General features: G+C 44.3%; 1 non-coding gene and 1 pseudogene across 1 annotated transcript; both read right to left on the bottom strand.

Annotated features, from left to right (window-relative positions):
• Positions 1-2650: 2650 nt before the first annotated feature.
• Positions 2651-2768, bottom strand: LOC126102223 (5S ribosomal RNA; annotated as a pseudogene).
• A 10832-nt stretch (positions 2769-13600) lies between these two features.
• On the bottom strand, positions 13601-13674 carry Trnat-ugu (transfer RNA threonine (anticodon UGU)). Its single transcript has one exon. It is a non-coding gene; the product is annotated as a tRNA-Thr (tRNA).
• Positions 13675-16866: the final 3192 nt, after the last annotated feature.

The following is a 16866-nucleotide window of genomic DNA, read 5'->3' as shown; positions in this document are numbered from 1 at the left end:
GGTTTGTCGCATCTTCTAAGTGTTCTGCCAACAAAGCGCAGTCTTTCTTTCGCCTTCCCCACGATATTGTCTACGTGGTCTTTCCAATTTAAGTTGCTCGTAATTGTAATTCCTAGGTATTTAGTCGAATTGACAGCCCTTAGATTTGAGCGATTTATCGTATACCCAAAATATATCGGATTTCTTTTACTACCCATGTGGATGACCTCGCACTTTTCTTTGTTTAGTGCCCTAAAACAAAAGAAAACAAGCCTCTACCGAATGACTACTTGGGATGTGAGGAGCAAAAAAATACGCGCGCACTATACTGGGTTTGAAAGTAGTATATATAACTCTGACACAAAGCTGAAAGTTGAACCAAATTCTTTTATTATACGTAAGCAGAAAAAACTATTAAAATAGCATTTCATTCCGTTTGTAAAGCACTTATTATTTAAAATACAAATTAGTTTTTTGGCAAAAATACAGCTTAATTTTTTAAATTCGTCTATAATCGTCAGAAATTCTTATACAAATGCTTTACTTCCCTTGATATTCACATGGAAAACGTGGGTTCAAGACGTCATGGTGATCCGCTCGACTTACTGAATAGCGTCTACACGAGCGAATACAAAGATCACTTGGCATGGAAACTTCGTCGGAGGATAAATAACTCGTAGTCTTCCTATTTTCCTGTAATTACGAGATTTTTTTAATGTCACGCCTCTCAAATACATACTGCCTCAGACAAGCCTTGATAAATAGTCTGGATGACTGACCTACAAAGTCCAGTTACCGTAAATATAAATAGTCTGGATGACTGATCTACCAAGTCCACTCACCGTAAATATAACTGCAATGTCGAAGATCTCTGCATTCATTAAATACACGCACCTGTGAGGACTTTCGTAATGTTGCCACAGGAAGGTACAATCGATTTGCCACCTGCGTTTTGAGTGCCGAGGTCTGGCTTACCTGCAGTTTGCCATCGTTGCTCAGTGTCCCCACAGCACTTAACGGTTTTCTTCAGATTCAGCCGACTGCGTACGGACGCATCCGTGCTATTCGCCAGCCGCGTCGCCTCGAGCTGTTGCTATGCAATGGCGTGAGCCGCCGCAGGGCCCGTTCTATTGTTGTGAACTGCGTCACATGTCACATCTGAGACAGGCCGACAGGGTCCATAAGGATATTTTCTTCAGAATGATCTACATCTGCATTTAAATCTACTTACATACTCCGCAAGCCACCGTACGGTGCGTGACGGAAGGTACCCTGTACCAATGCTAAATCATTTCCTTTCCTGTTCCATTCGGAAATAGAGCGAGGGAAAAACGACTGTCAGTGTGCCTCTGTATGAGCCCTAATTTCTCGTATCTTATCTCCGTGGCCCTACACAAAATGTGCGTTCGCGGCAGTAGAAACGCTTTCCAGTCAGCTTCAAAAGCCGGTTCTCTAAATGAATGATATGCTACCAATCTATAACTTTTTCACTTTTTTACACTTTCAGCACTTATTAATCAATTTTATTGCTATGGAGTAGGGTAATGTTGTGAAATGTACATAATTTTGTTGCATAATATGACTCCCTTCTTCCAGGAGTGCTAGTATTACAAGGTTCACAGGAGCCCTTCTGTGAAGTTCGGAAGCTAGGAGACGAGGTACTGGCGGAAGTAAAACTGTGAGGACGGTTCCTGAGTCGTGCTTCGGTAGTTCAGTTTCTAGAGCACTTGCTCGCAAAAGGTCTCGAGTTCGAGTCTCGGTCCGGCACACAGTTTTAATTCGCCAAGAAGTTTGATATCAGCGCACGCTCCGCTGCAGAGTGAAAATTTCATGATGTAAATATGACTAGTGCTTAACCCTGCAGTGGTCGCGCACTAAAAAGAAACGTAAGTGGTCGCAAGGATTACACATGTATGCCATGTTCTCAACTAAAAAAAGAGGCCATTGAATTTTCAAATATTTTTATTGAGTGTTGTGTGTGTTGCCAATAGTAATGTTTATTAAAAACTATCAACAAAAAGTATACATATGACCTCATATTTGAAAAAACAACAATCTTTTCACAGTAAGTCACAATTTTAAGGAAGATAGCATCATTGGCTTTGTTTTACTTTCAAAAAACACATATTCGTGCAAAAACAAATCTAATCATGATTTTATGAACAAAAAATACAGATAATCTTGGAATGATCGGGGCAAACAAATTTTTTACACGGGTTACACGCTTTTCTTGTGGTTCTATTTCTTGATCTTCCGCAGTCGTATCAGCGGTGTCATTCCCGAAGTTGCTGGCTGACGTTCCACGAGAGGAATGCCAAGAATTGGCATTTTGTAATGACACTGGTATCCCGCATTTTTGTGATGACATATTTTGCTTTAGTTGCTGCATTGTTTTTATGATGAACTTTATGTGTATGATCTGTCTTAGCTTAAGAATGTGTATTTCATTTTGTTTACTGGTTTAAGCACTCCGTCTTCATGCCACAAGTGACCATCCGACCGCCGTGTCATCCTCGACGTAGGATGCAGGAGGGGTGTATGTTCAGCACACCGCTCTCCCGGTCGTTATGATGTTTTTTTTTTTTTGTTTTTTTTTTGACCAGAGCCGATACTATTCGGTCGAGTAGTTTCTGAATTGGCATCACGAGGCTGCACCCTGCACCCTGAAAAATGGCAACAGCGCATGGCGGCCCGAATGGTCACCCATCCAAGTGCTGGCCACGCCCGACAGCACTTAACTTCGGTGATCTGCCGGGAACCGGTGTATCCACTGTGGCAAGGCCGTTGCCTGTTTACTGGTTTACCATAATGACTTTTTGCTGCAGATGCGTAAGGTAAGACACTTTACTCATTGCCTTTCTGATGAAGTATTTGTCATGTTTATGTGTGTATGACAATGAATTTGGCTGCATTGCTTTTCTGATGAAATGGTTTTGCGAGTATATGCATATTGTGGGGCCTATAGTTTTGTGGGAGCTTATTTAGGATAATCATTCACTGCTAGCCGTTATAAATAAGGTAAATGTCATAAATAATAAGAGAATTATGAAATATGGATAGAAGAATACAGTAAATAGAGAATATAGCAGGTGCACCTAGAAATGAGAAAGAAATGAGTACAGAAAGTAGTGAAATGTGTGAGTAGGCAGGTCGAATGAAATTCCTTTGGTTGAAGAAAGATGTTGATTGCACTATGGAAATATAAATGAGTATAGGCAGGTTGAATAAAGGTTATATTATCTAGCTATGATGATGTGATGATGACATATCTGAGGGAAGTTTGAATATAATGTTTTTGGCAGGTAAACTGACAGATTTTTGTAGATAAATTGACACGAACTGCATTTTTATGTACTTTTGAAAGGTAAACTGAGATGAAACATATTATGAGACATGTATGAGTCTTCAATGAAAATACAAGTTCATGAAACACGTATAAAGTAAAGAAGTTAGAAAGCTGGTCGGTACGTTGAGAGTAGTATGTGGCACTAGAATAAAATATCACACAGACTGGCTGACACTTTGACTCTGAACTGCACTAAATTCCATTTCCTTTTTTCTTTACATGAACTATGATACATTTTTTTTGTTTCTCCTTTTATTACTACTGTTCCTATGTTTTACATCTTAGTCGTTAGTTCTGTGTAAGCAGACATTCTCGGAGTGATAGTGACATAAGAACAATTATCATGCAAACACTAAATTTTGTTGCACATTTTCATAGCCATTTGCCACTCCACATTTTCGTAGAACGCTCTCGCACAATTTCACATACGAGTTGTGCAACGCTGCGTCACTCTTATTCGAGGTGTAGCAGCAAGCTGTTGAGTTTCTGAGAAAGAGATTTGATATTTGTGAATTCGGGATCAGTTATCTGAAATATTTTATTACGAAGATGAAAACTTGTTTTTAAAAAAATGTCATTGATGCTACGGACGATTTTTGGATGAATATTTCGAAGTAACCAATGCACTATACACTGAAGGAAATCTTTGTTTCTTAGGTTAGTAATAATATTCATGACTAGTGTTAATTTGATCTCTTTGCTTCCATTATGTCACATGTAGTGTAGTTAGTTTAAATGTCTGTACTTTTTTTGAGTAACAAGAGAATTATGTATTTGTTAGAGTCTTCTTATGTTCTATAGTATTTTTTGACAGTGATCAGAGTTTAATTTTCTCAAGAACAATTTTCTTTGAAGTACACCTCTCCTCTTCATTCTTAGTAAAGTTTTGACTGTTTTATCGTGTGTGAATTTCACCTTACGCCACGAGAAGCCACAAATTGTTTCAGACAAGCAACAAACAAATTTTCAGTGAGTAGATTATTTTTATTCAGTTGCTGCATTTACTGATTTCAATTTGCTTTCGAGAACCTTAGTACATCAACACAAAGTATCATGCTTAGGATGAGATAAGTTACTTTTATTTCAGGTCACATCTCACTTAGCACTCTTGTGAGCAAACAGTACACAGACAGCATTTTCAGGTATTGTGCTTATTAAGCAGATTAATTTACACTGAACAATGTAGGTAATATTAAACAGTTACTTTCTATCGACTTGAGGAGTATTTCATTTGTGGATATTTTAAGACAAGTTATTTTAAGACAAGTTACTCATCTTTCATAAAGTACTTGAGTACTTAGTTACAGTTAAATAGTTTTAACTAAATACACTATAAGTTCCTTCTGGTATTTAATTAGATTTATTTTCGTTATTTCAAATTCAGCATACTACTTAGATTACGACGCTTTTCACATGCGCAGTACAGGAGGAGGAGGACGAGATTTGTGTTTAACGTCCCGTCAACAACTAGGTCATTAGAGACAGAGCAAAAGTTGGGATTAGGACAGGATAGGAAAGAAAGTGGCCGTGCCCTTTCGAAAGAACCATCCCGGCATTTATATTAAGCGATTTAGGGAAATCAAGGTAAAACCTAAATAAAGGTGGCCGGACGTGGATTTGAACAGTCGTCCTCCCAAATGCGACTCCAGTGTGCCAACCGCTGCGCCACCTCGCTCAATGTGCAACACATTGCCAAGCAGCAGTCATTATTGCTGAGCAGTTGAATACGATATGTAAGGCACACGTTACATTAGGCGCGAATTTTTGGAAAAAAAATGCATTCAGTATTTTCATACGTATAAAATAGCAGCGCTCTTATCGCACTTCCCTGGGGCACTCCTAACGATTCCCTTGTCTTGAACAACACTCGCCGTCCAGGACAACCCACTGGGTTCTATTTCTTAAGAATTCTTCGAGCCACTAACGTATCTGTGCACTTATACCGTATACTCGTGCCTTCGTCAACAGACTGCAGTGAGGCACCGTGTCAAATGTTTTTTCGGAAATCTAGGAACATGAAACCTGCCTGTGGCCCTTCCTCCATGGTTAGCAGACATCATGTGAGAAAAGCCAAAGCTGAGTTTCTCATGAGCGATGCTTTCTAAAACCCTGCTTCTTCGTGGACAGAAGCATTTTTGTCTCAAGGAAATTTATTACGAGGGCTGTCCAGAAAGTAAGTTACGATTGATCGCGAAATGAAAATCGCAGTGAAAATCAGAAATGTTTCATTTGTAACAGTTAGCTACACCTTTCAGCTACTTCTCTACGTAGTCGCCGTTCTGACTCAGACGTTCGTCGTAGCGTTGTACCAACTTTCCAATACCCTCATCATAGAAGGCAGCCGCCAGTGCTTTCCGCCAATTCTCTACGCTGGCCTAAAGCTCGTTGTCTATGCCAAAATGTTGTCTTCATAGCCAGCGGTTCGTTTGAGCAGAGATGAAACTCAGTGGGAGAAAATTACGGGCTGTATTTTGGGTAACCAAACATTTCCAATTGAAACGATGCAGGAACATCTTCATTGCCCCTGCAGAATGAGGCTGAGAATTGTCTTGAAGAAGAAACCGCACGACAGTTATGTAATGTTGGTTGCATAACTTCAGGGGAAAATTCTCGCCAGCCCCTCGTACTTGGCGGGAGACACTATTTTCTATAACATCTTTACACGCTCACTAAGAGCTCAGGAATGGAAGGAGCGACAGAATTCTACCTAGAATCATACTAGAGACACTGCCCAACACATCTTTGCAAAGCTTTATCGGATTTTCATAGTCGTTTCCATTTCGCGACTTACTTTCTGGACAGCCCTCGTATATTCGAATTGAGAATATGTTCATGGATACTGCAACAATCTGATGTTAAGGATTTTGATTCGTAATTGTGAGGGACCGGTTATCTTTTTACACTGAAGAGCCAACGAAGCTGGTATAGGCGTGCGTATTCAAATTCAGAGATATGTAAACAGGCAGAATATGGCGCTGCGGTCGACAACGCCTATATAAGACAACAAGTGTTTGGTGCAGTCGTTAGATCGCTTCCTGCTGGCAGGTTATCAAGATTTAAGTTTGAACGTGGTGTTGTAGTCGACGCACTAGCGATGGGACACACCATTTCCGAGGTAGCGATGAAGTGGGGATTTTTCCGTACGACCATTTCACGAGTGTACCATGAATATCGGGACTCTGGTAAAACATCAAATCTCCGACATCACTGCGGTCAGAAAAAGTACTCTTTGTAATACCGAATTGCAGTTCCATCCGGAACAGGTGACTCTTTTCCTTTCAACTCCTTCAGCTGTTGGTCTACGCCAGGGATGCTTATCGCTATGTCCTCATACGGGAGTCTGTTTGATGGTCAGACGATAGCATGTTTGTACGATTTTCCTGTGTGAATGATTCCTTAAATGTGCAATTTAAAACCTCAGCTTTCCTTTTGCTATCTTCTACTGCCACGCCTGACTGGTCAACGGGTGTGCGGAAAATAATCACCGCACAGTTAATAAACTATTGAGGGATGTAACTGGGCTAGGATGACTGGGGCAATGAGAACGAGAATATCGTGCCTCAGGAAAGATAGAGAAAAAGAGCAAAAACTAAAATGGGAAGGCGAGGCGGAAAACCCAGTAAAACCAATCAGTCAAGACAAGTCTTTCGCTATCTTAAAATTTTGAAACACTGTTTTGGAAATCATTCTTACGGAAAGAACAGTGAATCATTTACGTCCTTTTATCAGGTCAACATCAGTCAGTTGTAGGAAATCAACATTAACTAACTGAATAAACAGAATGAAAGGGATGAAATGTGAGCAAATGTTTCTGCCGCAGCTATGACGGAATCTCTGTATGAGTAGCAAAAACGAATCATGTCACAATTTAATTTATGAGGATACTCAAGAAACAGACCAGTATTTCAAAACAGTTAAGACTATCGACGAATTTTTTGGTGACATTATGCTACCGTGGTAGGATTTGAAGTCAAACGAAGTAAGAAGGGTAGCTGGTAAAAATGGCCTGAGGGGAGGCTGTAGTTTATTATCACTGTTATCTAATTTTCCTGTCGAAAAAGTAGTAAATGGAAATTTTTAAAAATACTGATGCCAACTGTAATACACAGAACGTCTCAGCCCTTCTCGCCAAAAGTATGAAACATATAGCTGATCTGTATAACGAAATGAAGTGTCAACTTATCAGAAAAGCATGATTACAGATAAACAAAAACAAGCACTCCGCCTTCAGGCCCCGAGTGGCCTATCGGGACCATCCGACCGACGCGTCATCCTCAGTGAAGGATGCGGATAGGAGGGGCGTGGGGTCAGCACACCGCTCTCCCGTTTGTTATGATGGTATTCTTGACAGAAGCCGCTACTATTCGGTCGAGCAACTCCTCAATTGGCATCACGAGGCTGAGTGCACCCCGAAAAATGGCAACAGCGCATGGCGGCCTGGATGGTCACCCATCCAAGTGCCGATCACGCCCGAGAGGGCTTAACTTCTGTGATCTCACGGGAACCGGTGTATCCACTGCGGCAAGGCCGTTGCCAAGATAAACAACGCAAATGCCAAAATTATGAATAGTAGTACACGTTGAAGAGATTGTAACAGTGAAAGAGAGAATATCAGTGAAATTAATATCACCAAAGACTAGAAGCAACGAAGGAATCGATACTGCACTGATACATCAAAGGAAATTTTTGTTCGAATGGGGGTAGCAGGTTGCATGTTCTTCAACAGGCGGACTGTTCTGTGGAATGACTGTGATCAGCAGGTTAATTTCTTCTTTCAGCATTTTCTCAGCTGATGGGACGGGGCCCATGATATTTACTTGACTTTATTTGATGAAATTGATGCTAATCATTTCACGCCCAAGTTCAAGTAAAAGAATTTTACGTTAAAGTTTGAAGCTTTTTTATGGTTCATCAAAGTTTTCTCTGAGCTATTGAGTCTTGAAATATGAGTTGAACAATATGGCCCTACAGTAAATCGTTGGATTTGTGGCTGTATAAAATCATGTTTGGCCGTCGTAATTGCAGGAATTTTATGGAATTATTTCAAGCTATCCTAGCTTATTTCCTGCAAAATTTTGTTGCTATCATTTTCCTGATAATCCCGCTGCTGCTGGTATAGTGAAGTTTAATAGAGCAGTTAACAGAAATGGATGTTTTCCTCTTTTTTGGTGAATTACAAAGTTTCCATTACAATCTTGTGTTTGAAGCGCTTTGTCGACAACGTTTCGTTTTGTAGGTGTGCCTCTGCAGCATCCACCCTGCTGAAGAAACGATCCCGTACTTTCACTCGGCATCCGGGTTTTCGATGAGCGTATTATGACTTTTTAATGCCGAACTCTGAAGAGCGTGAGAGAGGAGCAATTCGTTTCGAACGACAATAATGACTTTCACCTTCTCTGCAGCGCGCCACCGACTTTGGTTTCGCTCTGCCTCGCTATCGACAGCAACAAGGTAGAGAACAGCCGGATAGCACGATACGGTGAACGACTCCCGATCTGGTGACGGAAATAACATCTGCGTCTGTCTGAACTCAACTCGTGTTTTACACGTTGAAATATCGTTTGAAATAGTCAGCATTTGATTTTTAAGCGGTAATATAATGAAGTAAGTTTACACTCATTTCAAATTAACTGCAGCACCGATTCATGAACACTTAATGGAGAAACAATGTACTGTTCAAAAAAGGTTCAAATGGCTCTGAGCACTATGGGACTCAACTGCTGTGGTCATAAGTCCCCTAGAACTTAGAACTACTTAAACCTAACTAACCTAAGGACAGCACACAACACCCAGCCATCACGAGGCAGAGAAAATCCCTGACCCCGCCGGGAATCGAACCCGGGAACCCAGGCGTGGGAAGCGAGAACGCTACCGCACGACCACGAGATGCGGGCAAACAATGTACTGTCAGACAACACTTTATTTATGCGTCTACAGAATATTGTGCACTATTTTGAAGGTTCTTATTCCAATAGATTTCTTAGTGAGAAGAAAAATGTAAACGACAGATGTTATATTTTTAATGCAAGTTGAAATGTTTCCTTTGTGCGCGCTCCTTTCATTTTGTACAGGAGTTCCTTGCTGGTTTTTACCCTGTCGGTCTATAATCTTAACTCTTTCTTCAGGTTCTGACAGACCCAGCGGTACCGACCGTCCGCCGTGTCATCCTTAGCCCACAGGTGTCACCGGATGCGGATATGGAGGGGCATGTGGTCAGCACACCGCTCTCCCGGCCGTATGTCAGTTTCCGAGAGCGGAGCCGCTACTTTTCAATCAAGTAACTTTCTCAGTTTGCCTCAAAAGGGCTGAGTGCACCCCAGTTGCCAACAGCGCTCGGCAGACCGGTTGGTGACACATCTTAAACACTGTAAAAACATAATCAGCGTTCTGTTAAGTACACAGAATGTGGATAAAATCACCTTTTACAAACATTGAAGGGTGACAGAGTAAATCAAGACGAAATACTTTAGAAAAGAAAGTATTAGTCAGAAAGACTTATTAGGGGCCGTAATTCTTCGAAGTTAGTACCGACAGAAAGGCAGTACTTCCTGTTGTATATTCCAAACCTGTGGAGGCAGCAGAAGATAGCGCGGTTTACATTTCATTGGCTTCCAAAACATTCAACAGGGCATGAACATAGGCTTTCGGGTCAAGAGTGGAAACCTTTCCAAAACGGCTAATTTCTAACCTATTCGCATGCTACCATGCCAAAATGGTGCTATACTGAACCATCGCCGAGGAAATTTTGGTGCACCATGGGCCATGGATGAAGTGATGAATATGGTTGCACAAATGTGTACGGGCGAATAGACGTGTAACCGTTGAGCAACTGATCACCCAGTTGTCAAGGAGCTACGAACGGTGTCTTTTCAATAGCCGTTCAGCAAACGTTTCTGCGTATGGGCCTCTGCAGCTGGCGCCTGATTCATGCAGCCATGCTGACTGCTGTTCATTGGCGAAGAAGGCTGCAATTTGCATAGCAGTACCACAACTCGCCGTCCACTGAGTGGCGACAAGTGGTCTCTTGAGATGAACCACGTTTTATGCTCCATCGCACATATGGTCGTTGGCGTGTAGAGCGTGAAACGTGTGAAAGCAGACACATTGCAAAAGTCGTCGGAGCGTTATAGTCCGGGGAAAGTTTTCGTTGCATTCCTTGGGTGATTTCGTCTTTGAAAGACTCAATGGATGAATACAGTATTCATCTATCGTTGGAGGTCATATCCACCCCTTTAGTGAATACCCAGTACTTTAGAACACTCTGTATAATGTCGTTTATTGAAACTAAACTACACTTCTCGAACAATCAATATATACACACAAAAACAAATAACTGGTAGACGACCATTCAGCAAGAGAGTCGGTGAGGTCCGTCGGAGCTGGTCCTAGCTCGGCTGTACTGCTGCTGCGCTGGCCTTATGAAGCTGGCGGAGGCCGGCGGAGTACTCCCTCCTTCCTCTTACCCAATGTGGCTTCCGGCCTTCCTTCTCTGCTGACGACCAGCTCCTTACCCTTACCCATCTTCTTTCCCTCCAACTTAACTCCCGTCGCTCTGCTATCTTTGTTTCCCTTGATCTCCAGAACGCCTATGACCGTGTCTGGCATCCCGGGCTCCTTTTCAAACTCCAGACCTATGCTCTCCCCATCAACTTCGTCCGTCTCGTTGCCTCCTTCCTCTCCCATCGTCCCTCCTATGTGACTATCCACAATTCCACCTCCCGTACTTTCTACCCCTCTGCCGGCGTGCCCCAAGGTTGTCCTTTCCTCTCTCCTCTATCTCCTGTACACTGCTGACATGCCCAATCCTCCCCCTCCTGTTCATCTTCTCCAGTTCGCTGATGACACCGCCTTCCTAGCCCTTTATCCTACCCTTCAACGGTCCCAACGTACCCTCCAAACCCACCTTGACCAATTCACCGCTTGGTGCAACCAGTGGTTCCTCCGTGTTAATCCCTCCAAGACCCAGGCGATCATCATAGGCCGCCCACCCGCTCCTTCCGCCTCCATGATTTCTACCTCACCATTTATGGCCGTCCTATCCACCTCACTCCTACCCTCAAATACCTTGGCCTCACACTCGACCGCCACCTCACCTGGACTCCCCATCTCCTTACCATCCAAAACAAAGCTCACAACCGCCTCCGCCTCCTGAAACTCCTGTTCGGCCGGATGTGGGGTTTTCATCCTTCCACCATCCTCCACACCTACAAATCCATGATCCGCCCCATCCTTTGTTATGCCAGCATCGCTTGGATTTCCGCCCCTCCCCGGTTCTATAAAGCCCTCCAAATCCTCGAACGCCATGCACTCCGCCTCGCCTTCCGCATCTGCCTTTCATCCCCCACGCGCATCCTCTATGACCTCATCCCCTTCCCCCACCTTCTCCTTTTCCTTGAACACATCCGCACACTATATATTGTCCGCCGCCTTGATCCCCCTCAGCCCCTGGTGTCTCCCATCCTCTCCACTCCCAACCAGTTGCCGCGTCTTTACCGTTGTGTCCCTCCCTCTCTCCATCTCCACACCCTCCTTCTCCTTTCCCAACACAACTTCCACCATCTACCCCTCCCGGATGATGAGCTTCGCCCTGACATCTACCCTTCCTACCAACTCTAACCCCCTCTTCCTGCCTCCTCCTTAGGGCTCCCTCTCCTCCCCCTCCCTCCTTCTGAGCGGATTTCCCCTCCTACTCCCCCTCCATCTCTTGTGCCTTCTTTCAGTGTCTCTGCGCTCCCTCCTGCCCTGTCTTCCCTTTTCCTCTCCCGCCCCATGTGTCTCCTGCCTCTTCGTGAACCCACGGTTCCCCTCCTCTCTTCATCCCGCCGCTTCCCCAGCTGCCCCATGCTCTCCCCTCCTTTTCCATCCTCTCTGACCTTTCCCTCGGCAGGTCCCACCTGGTAGTTTTACTCTTCGTCGTGTGTGCTCCAAGTGGGTTTTAAGTGTGTTGTTTCGGAGTGTTTTTAATACTGTGGCCAACTTTTAACCTGTGCCTGCGCATCCAGTGTCTTCTCTGTGTTTTAAGAATCGCCAATTGTGTTTTTTAACTTTCTGGTGACTTTTTTAACTGTCCCCAATGAACGTCTACATGTCAGTGTATTTTTACCTCCATTTTCTCCCCTTACTCTGTTTTATGTTCCCCTTTTTTATCTCCTTATGTATGTATTATTTTATTCTTGTTTTAGTTGTCGTGTCACTCGGCTGAAGAGCGGCAGATTGTGCTGTTGACAGCCCTCCCCTGCCCATATGGGGCAGGGGAATGAAATCACAATAAAGAAAAAAAAAAGCTGAGTACTCCAACTTTCCCTGTATCTGTGAGCGACCTCTGCAGAAAAAGGTTCGCATTGGTTTTGTTTTCCTCTTGGTTGCGCCTGCAAATGCTTGTGTATGTTATATGGTACTCACGGGTGTCTTGAGTGTAATCTGCCTGGCAGGGATCGTCTGTGGCAGACGTAACACCCTTCATGCAATTTTTTTCCTCAGCACTGTGGCATCTACAAACGGAACAATGCAAAATGTCACACAGCCCACAGTGTTTGCGGATGACTCAAAGAGCATTAGGATGAGTTTATGTACTTCCCTGGCCACTAAACTCTCCCAGTCGAGAATCTGTGAGACCACCTTGACAGTGTTACTTGTGCCATGGGTCCTCAACCAAGAGACCTAGTGCAGCTGGCCACCGCGCTGGAATCGGCATGGCTCTACATCCCTGACAGTGCCTTCTAGAACGTCATTGACTCTCTTCCTGCAAGGTGATTATCCAGGCTTTTGACAGGTGGTCACACTAATGTGATGGGACATTATAGCTTGACCAAGCAAAACATATGCCTGAAATTGTGAGCAGCATTGTAGCACGTTATATTGGCGATATTTCGGGGTAAACCACAGCACTTAGTCGCATATGATGTTTTGTAATCTGTACTAAGTATCGAAAAACAGTTTCGGACAAATGGTACTACACAGAATAGTAAGCAATTAGCTCGTCATTGGTAGAATCGGGTGTACTGCCAGTGGTCCGTGTCTTCCCAAGACAATATTTCGGCGTCGTAACTCAATGTCTTTTTCAAATGTTTCCTAAAACTGGTCATTTTGCTGACTAGGCCCCATATTTATGCCTGGGCGATGCCTGGTGCCCACTATGTACTCCGGGCCCGCTGTAGCTACTTCTTACAGTTGCACCTCTCGCCACATATTCCCTCTTCCGAAATTAGAATTATATTAATACCGTCAGCTGCGCACGGGCACTGATATAGATCAACGGAAACAGGTGAAAATGTGTGCCCCGACCGGGACTCGAACCCGGGATCTCCTGCTTACATGGCAGACGCTCTATCCATCTGAACCATCGAGGTCACAGCTGACAGTGCGACTGCAGGGACTATCTCGTGCACGCCTCTCGCGAGACTCACATTCTCACCTTGTATGTCCACACACTACATTCGTTGTGTCCCACCCCAACACACTCATTACTCGTGCAAGACATTCTTCCAAGTCCCGTAAGAGTTCGGGGAATATGTGGGCATCCGCACAGAAGAAGAAGGTCATGGCCGGTATCGCCAGAAGTATATACTTATATGGATATGGTGTCTGCTCTTTCGTCTGCCATGTAAGCAGGAGATTCCGGGTTCGAGTCCCGGTCGGGGCACACATTTTCACCTGTTCCCGTTGATCTATATCAACGCCCGTGCGCAGCTGATGGTATTAATATAATTCTAATTTCGTTCTAGACGGCTGCAGGTCATCAATGGTGTCTGTTCTTTCGGGCATGTCCGAAAGAACAGACACCATATCCATATAAGTATATTCCCTCTTCCGTCCACGCACATTGTAGCTGTTTTCCGTGGTGGCGGCCATCCCATGGCGTTTCCATGGCTCCCCAACCGCGTTCCTAGCACTATCGTAGCGCTGTAGACGTTCTTTATGCTGTCCGCGACCGTTCTGGCTTTGTCCCGTGACCACTTCATACTCCTGGCTTTCCTAACTAATTCAGTATGCGCCTGCGAGTTGCGCTTCCTGCGGCATCAGGCTGCTGTTGGAGCTGCATTCTATGTCCGAGCAGCCATCTGGTGTTCAGTATTATGTCTGCTTCCAGATTGTGCTGTGCCTGATGTTTCAAGTGGTTGTTGTTGCCGCCTGGTGCTTCGTATGAGTTCTGATCCTGTTAATTACGCCTCCAGTCGTCTGAGAAGATAATTTTTTCCGGTGATCCTGTAGTAATTCCAAAGCCGGAATCCACGTCATACTGAACTAGTATTCTCCTTCCCGGTTGATCAGGTTCTCAAGCATCTTGATTTCATTAGATTCATTGATGACACTTTCCCAGGATCTGGGGTGTTGTTATAATTCATGGTGTGTGCTAGTTCCAGGCAATGGTCTGCTATTGCTGATTTAGTGGCCAGTCGTAGCTTGATATATCTTCGGTGTTTCTTACCTCTTATGTGCTACCGGTTTGAACCGAATTAAGACAAACCAGAGTATGTGGTAAATAACAAGCTTTCTTAACCGATCATCCTTGACCGCATCAAGGAGCTCTCTGGTCTTGCTGGGCGAGTACAACACACTTTTCATTTTGTGTTTCTCCAACATTTTTTTCTGATTTTAACGGAGATAGGCCCTACATATGGTAGAAAGGCTATTTTCCTGGTCTCTTCTTCGAATTCCTCTTTCGTTGTATCAGGTCGTCTGGTGCCATGCATTGTACGGATGTCCCAAGAACACTCATTGTAGATGTTTTAACTCCGTTGTCGAGCTGTTTCAGTCAGAGAGTGTCTTCCCTCGGTATACAAGTGTTCTGAGCACCCCGTTCTACTGTGCTGGGGCAGCTGTCGGCCTGTAGATAGAGATCAGAGTGTGTTGGTTTCCTACACACGCTGTAGCTGAACGTGCCATCTGCCTTCCTCTTCACCAGGGCATCCAGAAACGGGTGCCGACCATCGTAGTCTAGTTCTATGATGACATGGAGATGAAGCTATTGGACAAGCTACGACCTGTTTTGAGTCCTATCTTTCCCATCGTGTGGTGAGATCATGAACGTGTCATCAACCTATCCGAACAAACACGTCGGCTTCTCCATAAACAGATCTGCCACTACCGGAAATAAGAGAATATGTATCACCACTCCTTCAGTCTGCTCATAGAATTGGCCATCACGTAGTAAGTAGGTCGTTGTTAAAATATGCCTGAAAAGATCCAACAGAGCTCCGTCAAATCTCTCATTGATCAAATCGAGTGTGTGCTGAAGTGGTATGTTGGTGACAAGAGACATAAAGTCAAAGCTGTCTGTCTTCGACATTCATAGATTTTTGAGACGTGCCAAGAAGTCCGAGGAGTTGCGGATGTGGTGGACGCACTTTCCCACTTATGGTGCTAACAACTTCTTAAGGTTAGGGTAGGTGGCAGCACAGATATTTCTCACGATCGGACATAGTGGTAGATCCTCTTTATGGACCTTGGGTATACCATATACTCTGGGTAGTATTGGTGCCCTAGCTTTCATTTCCTTGACAGATTTCTCAGGCTAGGCTTCCTTAAAAAGAGCCTTGATTTTCTTGCCCACTCCTCCGGTGGGATCATTCTCCAATGGATTGTAAGCAGGGTCCTCTAAAAGTTGACGGATGTTATGGACACGGTCGGTCTTCTACAGTATGACATTAGAATTTCCCTTGTCGGACGATAACACTACTAAGTTTTCGTTTTCCCGCAAACTCTTCTCGTGTCTTGAGACGTTCGTTTTGGACGGCCTGGCTCTGATGAGTGGCCAGCACGTCTCTCCCCGAATCTCTTCTGCAATACTTGATGGCAGACAGCTCGTCACTTGCTCCACAGAGATGATGAAGACGGAAACCGGCAGATCTCTGGGAGTGATTACAAAGTTGCAGTCTCTTCAAGTATCTTTAAGGTGACATCGTCTAATGTGCGACCACTCGGATTTACCACCTTCCGGGTATCATGTGTTTGCTGCACTCTTGTTCGCGCGCTCAAATTTTGTCAGTTGTCAAGCTGTAGCGTTGTGCATGGTGCACGCGGTCAGTAACCTTGACATACCGCCTGCCGCGCCACAGTCCTCAGGTGCTAAGTTGTTTGCCAAGATAAGATGTAGGAGTAGTAGCTCGCTGCAGGTGACATCCACTCGTATGTCACGGATCGTTTCCCTTACCTGAACAGTACTGGCACACTACTTGATGTTTAATTTTGGCAAATACGGGCACGACGTCTCCTTCTCTGCATCTCTTCGTGCTGTCGTAGCTTGTCCAATAGCTTCATCTCAATGCACATTTCCCCACTGTAGAGTCCTGCAATATAATTTCTTAGACTTTCCCGGCTATTCGTTATCATTTCGCAGCGTAGGTGGTCCACATCCTTCCAACACGATATTTCGACGTCATAACTCGGCGTCTCCATCAGCCACAGAGGGTGGTGACGACATAGTGTATACCGAGCACCGCTCAGGCACAAATTTGGAACTCGGTCGGCAAAGCGACCAGTCTCAGGAAGAACCCGATAAAGACCCCGGGCTATGACTCGAGGCATGGTGTTGGGGAGAC

The sequence above is a fragment of the Schistocerca cancellata genome, chromosome 9, assembly GCF_023864275.1.
Source record: "Schistocerca cancellata isolate TAMUIC-IGC-003103 chromosome 9, iqSchCanc2.1, whole genome shotgun sequence".
NCBI lineage: Eukaryota > Metazoa > Arthropoda > Insecta > Orthoptera > Acrididae > Schistocerca > Schistocerca cancellata.
Note: the sequence above shows the minus strand (reverse complement) of the source record. Positions and strands in the feature narration are given on the sequence as shown.